This window comes from Melanotaenia boesemani, chromosome 17 (genome assembly GCF_017639745.1).
Source record: "Melanotaenia boesemani isolate fMelBoe1 chromosome 17, fMelBoe1.pri, whole genome shotgun sequence".
NCBI lineage: Eukaryota > Metazoa > Chordata > Actinopteri > Atheriniformes > Melanotaeniidae > Melanotaenia > Melanotaenia boesemani.
The window spans coordinates 28,518,385-28,528,973 of NC_055698.1; positions in this window are offsets into that span (position 1 = coordinate 28,518,385).

A 10,589-nucleotide genomic window follows, 5' to 3' on the forward strand; every position below is an offset into this window, starting at 1 on the left:
GTAAATATTGAATGCACTTTCAGTTCAGTTGTCTATATTCCCAGAAAAAAAGAAAATGGTTCATAGGAATAAAGGAAATAGTTAACGTCAGTAAACAGAGAAGTAGAGAAAGTTAAGGAAGTGGAAAAAAAAATAAAATCTACATCATTGCAAAACTGCTTGGGGAATGCATCACACACTGATTATTTCTTTAATCTAAAACCATTACAAAGGTCATTAAATTTAATGAAAGTCATGTTTTTTTTGTTTTTTTGATTTTTTTTTAAGAAAAAGTACCTTATAATAACCTTTTGTTGTTTCAGGTGGCTTTTAGTTTTGTCACTATGTTGCGTCCCATTATATGTGATGTGATGCTTTTAATTACACCCTGATGCATGCAGGGGTCTTATTGAAATATGAAATGCTGTGAATACTGTACTTTCATATCTTCATTGTATTTCCCCTTATTTCTTCATCTAGCCCTAATGTTATTAAAATATTTCCCAAGACACTTTCTTGATATTCAATCAGTTTCTTTAGTTTAATAATCAATAAAACTTGTTATGCGTTTATCCACATCTCAGTTGTCAATAATCCTTAGTAATTGGTCTGTTTAACATTCCTCGTGTGTTTTCATTGCTCTCCTAGAGCTTTCCTGGAGGATGCAGGTAAGGTTGTTTTCTCTCTCTCTCTCTCTCTCTCTCTCTCACACACACACACACACACACACAAAAGACACTAACAAGCAGACTGATGAGAGACACAAAAATGGAGACATTGATTCATAAATCTGATAAGAACTCTAGACATTTTCAACACGTCACAAGCTACTTATTGTCTCACCGAGCTGCAGTATTTCTTGCATCTCCATATGAATTAAGCAAGGCGTTCGGATGACTAATGTTTAAATATGTGATACGTAATTCATCCTTTTAAGGAAAGAATTTATTTTCTGCAGCCCTCATAAAAATGTCAAAATGTTTCATTTCTAATGAAACGTATAAATAAGTGAGATAAAAGTTGTTCTTCAAATGAATTGTTGGCAGGAAACATGATAATAAACTGAGGGACAAGCTAAAAAGAGAGTGGAGGTGGTGAGTGGTTGGATGTATCTGCGTCTGATTTTCAGTTCATCCTGCCTAAAGTTATCAACATAAACAGATTCAAATAGATATGACAAAATAGTTCCATTAGCTGAAAGATCATTTCTTAAGAATCTGAAGCTCTTATTCATCTTTTCCTGTTATGTAGCTCCTGTGAGATTATATTACGTCTTTATGGAGGAGAAGCACTCTTTTGAAGTTGTTCAATTCATTTGTAATAGCAAAGGGTCAATAACGAGTCATAAGTAAAAGAATAAATCAACATGGTATCAGTGTTTATGTGTCAAGAAGATTATACACTTGCTTATACAAGCCGTTGTCATTTTAAAAAAATGTGACCTGCTATCAGGGGAGATGGAAACTTTAGCAAATAGGATCTACTAGAATTTTTGGACATATAAGTTTCTGCTTTGAGAGAAAAAACAAGGCTTATATTCATTGACAAAAAAAAAAATAAATAAAATAAAATAAAATAAAATAAATTCACTTAATTAAAAAAAGACTCCAGTTCTGTCTCCTTTATGTTCCAGGTAATTACTTAATTGTTTTCCTCCTCAAAGTTGTAATGAAGTATAGCTGAACATGTGCAAATCTGCTGAAGTAGGTATAAAAAAAGATTTGTCATTTCATCGGCATTTTAAAGTTTCTTTCCTGGGACAGGAAGAAACCACTGAGCAAGGGTTCCATCATGTCTTACACAACAACAGTTTTGCTTGAGTAATGTAGATTCAAATTTATTTATTTCTAGTCTACAAAGTTTTAAATATAACTTACTTATAAGTTATACATATAACTTCTCAGACGGGGAACTGCATTAGGCTGGTTTAGGTCATATTTTTCATATTTTTCTGAAAGATTCCAGTTTGTTTATGTAAACAAACTAAGTCATGGTGTTCCTCAGTGTTCTGTGCTTGGACCGATACTTTTCACATTGTACATGCTTCCATTAGCAGTTCTGTCTCCTTTATGTTCCAGGTAATTACTTAATTGTTTTCCCCCTCAAAGTTGTAATGAAGTATGTCTGAACGTGTGCAAATCTGCTGAAGTAGGTATAAAAAAAGATTTGTCATTCCATTGGCACTTTAAAGTTTCTTTCCTGGGACAGGAAGAAACCACTGAGGAAGGGTTCCATCATGTCTTACACAACAAGAGTTTTGCTTGAGTAATGTAGATTCAAATTTATTTATTTCTAGTCTATGAGGGGCCGTATAGGCCATAATTCATTCTCACACTTACATACATCTATTTTTACTCTTACATACATATATTCTTTTTCTCACATACACATATTCTCACTCTTACATACATATATTCTTTTTCTCACATAGACATATTCTCACTCTTACATACATACATACATTCTTTCTTGCACATTCATATACACTTAATCTGGAAGAATGTATGTATGTGTGAGGAAAAAGTATAGTGGAAATGGAAGGAAAGCAATTTATTGCATTGTGATTGGCTGAGAAGCAGGAACAGGGTCGTCTTTGGGTCCCGCTCGAAATGAATGGAAGAATTGAGCCTGAGGTACTGCAAGAGGCTATTGGTGTGTTAAGAAATATTTTGTCATCTCCTGAAGTCATTACGTCATTGTCTTCGTGTCTTGAGCAACAGGGGACAGGCTCGTCTGTCCCTAACATAACTCATACAGCGGTGGAAAACGAGATGAGAGGACTCTTCAGGCCATTGGCCTCAGCAGGCCAGGCCAGAACACAAGACAGGACCAGAGGGTTACGGCAGTCACCAAGATATGAGACTCAGAAGCACTTTGGTACTTAGACATCCCGACCAAGGAAAAGGTAAAAATAAATTTAAACCTTAATAACATTTTTACTTTTGGTTATCAATTAGTCTATACTTACATTGCATTTTGCAAAGTTAGCTACAAAATGGCGCTCCAGCGCCGATTCTTTTTTTTTTTTTTTTTTAAAAAACAAAGGCAAACACATGGTACATCATGTTGTTAGGAGACCAAAATGTTTTCCTTTATTTGAGGTGCATTCACACCTGGTAGGTCAGACTCGGTACAGTTGGGCGTTAAAATAAACGGCTTTGCTTAAAGGCTTTACTTTTTTTCAGTTGTGGGTAATCCAACTACAATTTTCATAGTTATAATGCCGTTACTGACGAAAACCGATTTTGACGGTGTGTTAAGATGAGCTTAATTTGAGTTAACATAAGTTTCACATTTGCTAAGATTATATTGTGTGGTTCTATAATGGAGACGAGGTAGAGTGATATGGTTGAAACAGGAGAGTAAATGCTATTGTTTAGTACAAGAGTTGCCAGGTTCTGCTGTTGCAAGAAAAATAATAAAGCAGCATGATGTGTGTGAGCTAGAAGTTTTCATAAGTTAATGGCATTATAAAACCATATTTTGCATAGAAAATTGATATATGGCCATCATGAATTGAAAATGCAATTGTCAACAGGAAATTAAGACTGAATAGTCAGGTACCCTCTAAACTACAAGGCCACTTATTTGGATCACAAATGACGATAATTAGTTTATTTAAAAGCTTATGGAGATAAAAAATAAGAATAATTATAGGTCAAAAAAAAGTTGCTGTCTTTTATTTCTTGTCTTAGTGAAACACATAGAAAAGTGGCAGTGTTTTTTAGGTTGAGTTTTATAACGGGCACATTTATGCAAAGTGAAATGAGTAAGATAAAGAGTGCTCTGAAAACAGTTTCTGTGAAGTCAAAACATTTCTTAAGCTTACTGTATGTCTAACGCAACTAGAGAACATTTGCTCAATCTATATAATGCCCACATGAAAAACTCTCAAAGCATTTACAGTGCCTCAAGTTTAGTGTGGTTTGTAAAGGCAATCATGGCTAATTTAACATTTTAAAAGAACTAGTAACATTCCAAAAAGATCTAATATTACCTATAAATTGTAATGTGTGTTCCTGCTTTCAGGGCTAAAATGCATTATCACAATACTTTCAACAAGGATGTCACCCTTCTTCCGGGGCCATCAAACTGTTGTTCTCAGACCTGCTTCTTTGCCTGGTTTCATAGACACTCACCAAAAATTGTAGACATCTATATAAAGACTCTAACATACCAACCACTTGTCTGTTTCTGGAATCTTGAACAAAACTTGGGATTGTCAGTAATTCAGATAAAATATGAATATGATCACAAAGGTCTTCGTGGAGCCTCTGATGAAAAAAGTCTGCAGGTTCTCTTTGTATTTCTTCAATACATCCCAAAACATTTTCAAAAAAATATCTTAAATCATTTTCATTGCTTTTTACTTCCAAATTGAAAAACATTAAAAATGGAATCGTATGGAATTTCAATAGCATCATTGTATTATGTTCTTCTGCAAATTATTACCTCCTCTGGACATGCTAAGCAATTCTTGTTAAAGAATTTCCTGGTTTAAGAATTACTTCCAGTACAGAGAAGAACTTCCTGTGCCAGATGCCAAGCAAAAAACAAAAAGAGATCTCACACACATTTCATGTGTTAAAGCAGCATATGTGTATGAAAGAGGGGATGTACAGTATGTGTGTGAGAGGAGAATGTATGTGTGTGAGAGGAGAATATATGTGTGTGAGAGGAGCATGTATGTGTGTAACAGGAGAATATATGTGTGTAAGAGGAGCATATATGTGTGTGAGAGGAGAATGTATGTGTGTGAGAGGAGAATGTATGTCTGTGAGAGTTAAAATACATGTGTGTGTGTGGAAAAATGCATATATGTGTGAGAGGGGAATGTATGTGTGCAAGAGGAGAATATATGTGTGTGAGAGGAGAATGTATGTGTGTGAGAGGAGAATATATGTGTGTGAGAGGAGAATGTATGTGTGTGAGGAGAATGTATGTGTGTGAGAGGAGAATGTATGTGTGTGAGAGGAGAATGTATGTCTGTGAGAGTTAAAATACATGTGTGTGTGTGGAAAAATGCATATATGTGTGAGAAGAATGTATGTGTGTGTGAGTTAAAATGCACGTGAATGACAAAAGAATATATGTGTGTATGAGTTCAAATGTGCATATGTGAGTCTAAGAATAAATTATGGCCTATACGGCCCCTCATAGGTTTAGGTCATAATTTTCATATTTTTCTGAAAGATTCCAGTTTGTTTATGTAAACAAACTAAGTCATGGTGTTCCTCAGTGTTCTGTGCTTGGACCGATACTTTTCACATTGTGCATGCTTCCATTAGCAGTTCTGTCTCCTTTATGTTCCAGGTAATTACTTAATTGTTTTCCCCCTCAAAGTTGTAATGAAGTATGTCTGAACATGTGCAAATCTGCTGAAGTAGGTATAAAAAAAGATTTGTCATTTCATTGGCACTTTAAAGTTTTTTTCCTGGGACAGGAAGAAACCACTGAGGAAGGGTTCCATCATGTCTTACACAACAAAAGTTTTGCTTGAGTAATGTAGATTCAAATTTATTTATTTCTAGTCTACAAAGTTTTAAATATAACTTACTTATAAGTTATACATATAACTTCTCAGACATGGAACTGCATTAGGCTGGTTTAGGTCATATTTTTCATATTTTTCTGAAAGATTCCAGTTTGTTTATGTAAACAAACTAAGTCATGGTGTTCCTCAGTGTTCTGTGCTTGGACCGATACTTTTCACATTGTACATGCTTCCATTAGCTTATAAGCAAAGATGACTGTAGATCATTCAACTTGCCAGTTTACATTGACATGGAGGACCATCCATACTCTTTGCTCTGCGAGACAGAGGAAAAAATAGCCATGAAAAAAAAAAGAAATAATAACCGGGAGCAAACAAGAGTGTACATCTGTGGAGCATTTACCAGATGGAGGCAATTGCTGAAGGAGAAGGACTGACGAGGAGGTTGGCTTTCTGCTGGATAGGTAAGTTATTTAAATCTAACAGTGAAGTCTATTTTGTCGTTATGTGAGAAACGGGGCAGGTAGTTCAGCAACTACTTTATCCTCCCGTTTAAGTAGGATCCTCTACTGTGACTTGCTATATAAAATGGCAGAAACGGCTAATTTGTTAGTTATCCTACAGTAGAAAAGCTCTGTCACAACAGTTTTCAGTTGTTGTTACTCTTCACAGAAGTCATACCGTTTTCCTCTTCCTCTCCCTTCATCAGATGATCTCTGAGTCTGCAAGTCACGAAAAACGATTTCACACGATAACATTAGCTATTAGCAGTAGCTTGGTACCAAACATGTGGAGGGCATGGCTTGTCATGCTTATCAGCATCACAACATTTTCACATTAATGACTCTCCGTGGCTTCCAAAGTTGTAATAATGTGCTGAAATGGTGAGGTTCCAGAAAACACTACTCGGTTGTTTGCATTATATTAGTGCACCACTAGATGGGAGTAATTCTTGCACACTGTGGCTTTAAATGTATCTAAAAGTAAAATGGGTGCCAGAGCCTTCAGTTATCAGACCCCTCTCTTATGAAACTAGCTCCCAGTTTGGATTTAGGAAGGAGACACTCTACCTGTAAGATTAGGCTGAGAACTTTCCTTTTGATAAAGCTTGAAGGGTTGGCTTGGATGACATTGCTGGAAAATGTCCTATGATGCACTAAGCACAATCCTCCATTTTTATGTCTTTACTTTTTATTCTTCTTCTTTAAATATATTGTATTTTTGTTGTCATTAACTAGTCCCTTTGTTTCTCTTTCTCCGGTTTCTCAGATACGCTTGGCTTGGAGCTTTGGTTATTGCGGTACAAGTGTAGACCCCTCTTTCCTGTCCTTCTCTAACCCCAACTGGTGGAGGCAGATGGCCGCCCTTCCTGAGTCTGGTTTTGCTGGAGGTTATTTGTTCCTGTCAATGGGAGTTTTTTTCCTTACCACTGTTGCCACCTGTCCAGTCGATGTAGGATTGGTGATTGAATTGTAAACGAAGATCACACAGAAACTGTAAAATGTATGTATGAATGAATGGGGCCATTCATTGAATGAATGAACGTATGAATATAAAAGAAGATTCAATGTCATCTTTTGGTTTCTTTAGCTGGCAGTTCTTCTTTTTCTTTTTCTTTTTCTTTTCAGTTACCATACATTTGAATAATGTGGAGGATGTAATGAATTTGTTTTAAATGGATTGTAAATAGACTGCAACGAAGTTGATTGAATTGATATGTGCAAAAGTGTGTAAAAGTGTCTTGAGATAAAGCTAAACTGAACTGATCTGAAGACATTTTCAGATGAACATATGTTTGCTTCACTATGTATGTTAACAAGTTACTGTAGTCTCTGGAAGTTCTTGACTACAAGAAACCCAGAAAGTGAAGCTTAAGTCTTTTTTTTTTTTATATAACAAAATACTTTTTTTTTCCCCCTATTTCACATTCTTTATGAATTTGATTCATATTATTTCAAGTCATCCCTTAGTTCTAACAAACTCCTCATGCATACCGTGAGTCCCAGTAAAGAGTTAATGGATTAATGGCTCATCAAGAGAGAGAGAGAGAGAAAAAAAAAACTTAATAGGTTAAAGTTTCTATTGTGCATCATAAACACTGGAACCACTGAGAGTAAAGTCATCAGAAAAACAGCTGACAGATGGAAAGTCTGCAAAGCCACTTTCATTCCTCACTGGCTTCCATACAAGATTCATGTCAAGCAAACAGCTTCAAAGGTGCTTCTGTGACACAGAAAACATCAGTGTCGCTTTGGCCTCATTCATTTTCCCTGAAATAAAAAAAAAACAAGCTGAGAGCTGCAAGTCCTGTAGTGTGTGCAGTGACACATGTTTAATGTGTGCAATGTTCTTGGAACATTTTAAGCTTTTAAACACCTGCTAAAATGATGTTAACTGTTCAGCACAAACCATACGAAGGACCATGGGATGCTAGATGCACTGATTCATTTTTACTGTTCATGACCTGTATGTAATCTGCAAGTAGCAGAAAAATAATGATTAGGTAAGCATGGGTGATCAAAAAGATATTAAAAACACAGATGACCTTCAGATGTGCTAAAATTGTACTTTTGTTTCCCGCATTTTTGGAGCAAAAGTTCCCTGTCGAGTGAAACATCAAGGAACAAATTTATTGAACTGAGCAAATTACTGCATGATTGCAAATCATATGCAGTACAGAAATGTCCAGCTCTGCAGGTGAAATTGTAAAACTATACTGATCTACAAACACGGGCACAACCAGTTCATTTTAATAATGACCGCAGCAGTTGTCCAAATTGGTAGAAAGTCACAAGTTCAGAGCTATAACTGTAGTTTCCCAGAGACACAGGTGCAGACATCAGCATAAACTTGATAACCTGATGAGAAGATTTAATATGGGTTGTTTGCGTCTCATCTAAATAGAGTTTATCACTTCTACTGATAAAAAGTCCTATATCATTTAAATTCAAATTTATTAATGTGTTTATGGAAGGAAATGTCATTGAATTCTGAAGTGGTCAAATAAAATATTCTCCATCTGGACTTAGGTAACAGCCAGTTTTCACTACAGCCTGCATTTTTCATTAAAATACTCAAGAACACTTGTAATTTTTCACCTTGAAAAGAGAAACTTAGACAAATATAAATGCAACAAAGCCAGGTGCAAAAATAACCAAGTCTCTTTCTTTCAGGAGTTAAATCTTGTTAGTAATTTTTTCTTCTAATGTCAGAACAGAAGCCTTTTTTTACATGTCAATTGCATCAAATTGGTCAAAATAAAAAAGACATTTTCATCAATCTGTCACAGTTTCTCATCGCCAAACAGAGGCAGCTCAGCTCTGCATTGCTGTATGCTTCCACACATCAAACTGGCAGGTTGATGTGTGCAAGCTCACAACGGATATGGCCATTTCACCTCTCTCACTACCTCCCTTGCTGGAACAGAGGCCTATCAGCACTGGATCAACTTCAACCCCCACATTCTGCTTCTGTACTTTCATGACCCGATGTGAAATAAAGGTGCTTATTTCCAAGCATTGTGTCAGGTTAGGGGACATGATTGAAAAGAGGCTATGGACAGAATCTGTCTCCTAACATGATTAGACAGAAACTTCAACTGGAACGGCGTTTTTCAGGGAGTTTCTAGCATCCATCCCTCGTTGTGTCACCAAAAACCTGAAACCTCTAACAACATAGAGAGAAAGGAATCAATCATAAGGTGTAATTGTAAATAAGTTTCTTCCTTACTGTCTTGGTCTGTGAGTTTTGGTTCTCATGTGATTAGTTCTTAGAACTATGTGTGACTATTTTAAAGTTCAGGTGGAGTTTTCTGTGTGTTGGTTTTGTTTCTGTTTTGTCTTTTTTTTTTTTTTTTTAGTTAATTTCCTTGTGTAGTCGGATAACTTACTGCTTCTCCTGTTACAACTAGTTCTTGGAACCAGGTATAGGTCTTGTTTCTCTGTATATAATCAGTCTGGTTTCATTTGTTTTTCTGCCAGTTCATTCTTTGTTGCTTCTGTCTTTATTGTATTGCCAGTTTTTTTTTTTTGTCAGACCTTTTAGCCTCTGTCTCACCTGAGTTAATTTCTTCTTAGTTTAACTGTAGGTTCTGGAAATTCCTGCCATTTGTTAATATTTAAATAAAATCTTAGTTGTAACGTCCACCTGTCTTGTGTTTGTGTCATTCCTCCTGACCTGTCAACCATGGACAATAACTACCTGTAGTCCACAAGAGAATACTTTTGATAACTCATAGATGGTGTTTTTTTTTTAAGACGATAGGTCACAGGGATGACCAACTTCAGTCCTAGAAAGCCAGTGTCCTGCAGGTATCGAATGATTTCCTTCTGCAACACACCTAAAATTAGCTTGTTGTTGAATTGGAAACATCCAATACTTGTAGAACTTCGGCCCTCAAGTACTGGAGTGTGTGGTCCCTGCTACAGGCCCCCTGGTACTTTTCCATAACATATTGAGATGGAAATTTGGCTAAAATCTGACGTTTGGCAAGCTTTGATCTTTTTTCTATTTATCTCTGAGTTGCAGCATCAGCTTTAGAGTCTTTATGTGACACTACAGTCAGTAAACATTAGTTTCTGTAAGAAGAATGTATGTTTTGGCCACTGTTGTAGCTCCAACCACAACATCCTTGCTGAAAATTAGCATATGCAGCCATGTGTTGTGTGCCCATCTGGGCCATGGCTGAGACCAGAGTCAATAAAAACCCACAACAACTCCAGCCTTTTATAGCAGGATTGAGTGCCAGTTAAACACTTTTACATTGCATACAAAAGTTGTCTGTTAGTTTCAGAGATGTTTTACCAGCCAATAAGGTGCACAAAGTCGCTTATTTAGTCGCTTTCAGACATGTTTGAGTGAAGTGTAAGCAGCATTATTTTTTTCGCCATCTGCTTGACCTTTTTCCAGCAACTACAATGGATTTTCTTAGATGTATGGAAACAAACTTCAGGCTTTATATAAGCATTAATATAATAATCATTTCATTGTTGTTTCAGTAAAAATGTATTTAATGATATTTTATACTGAATTTTACTATTAGCTTTTAAGAAATATTTTGGTATTAAACTCCACTGATGCATTCCTCTGCATGGTTTGTTATATGGCAGCATTAGTT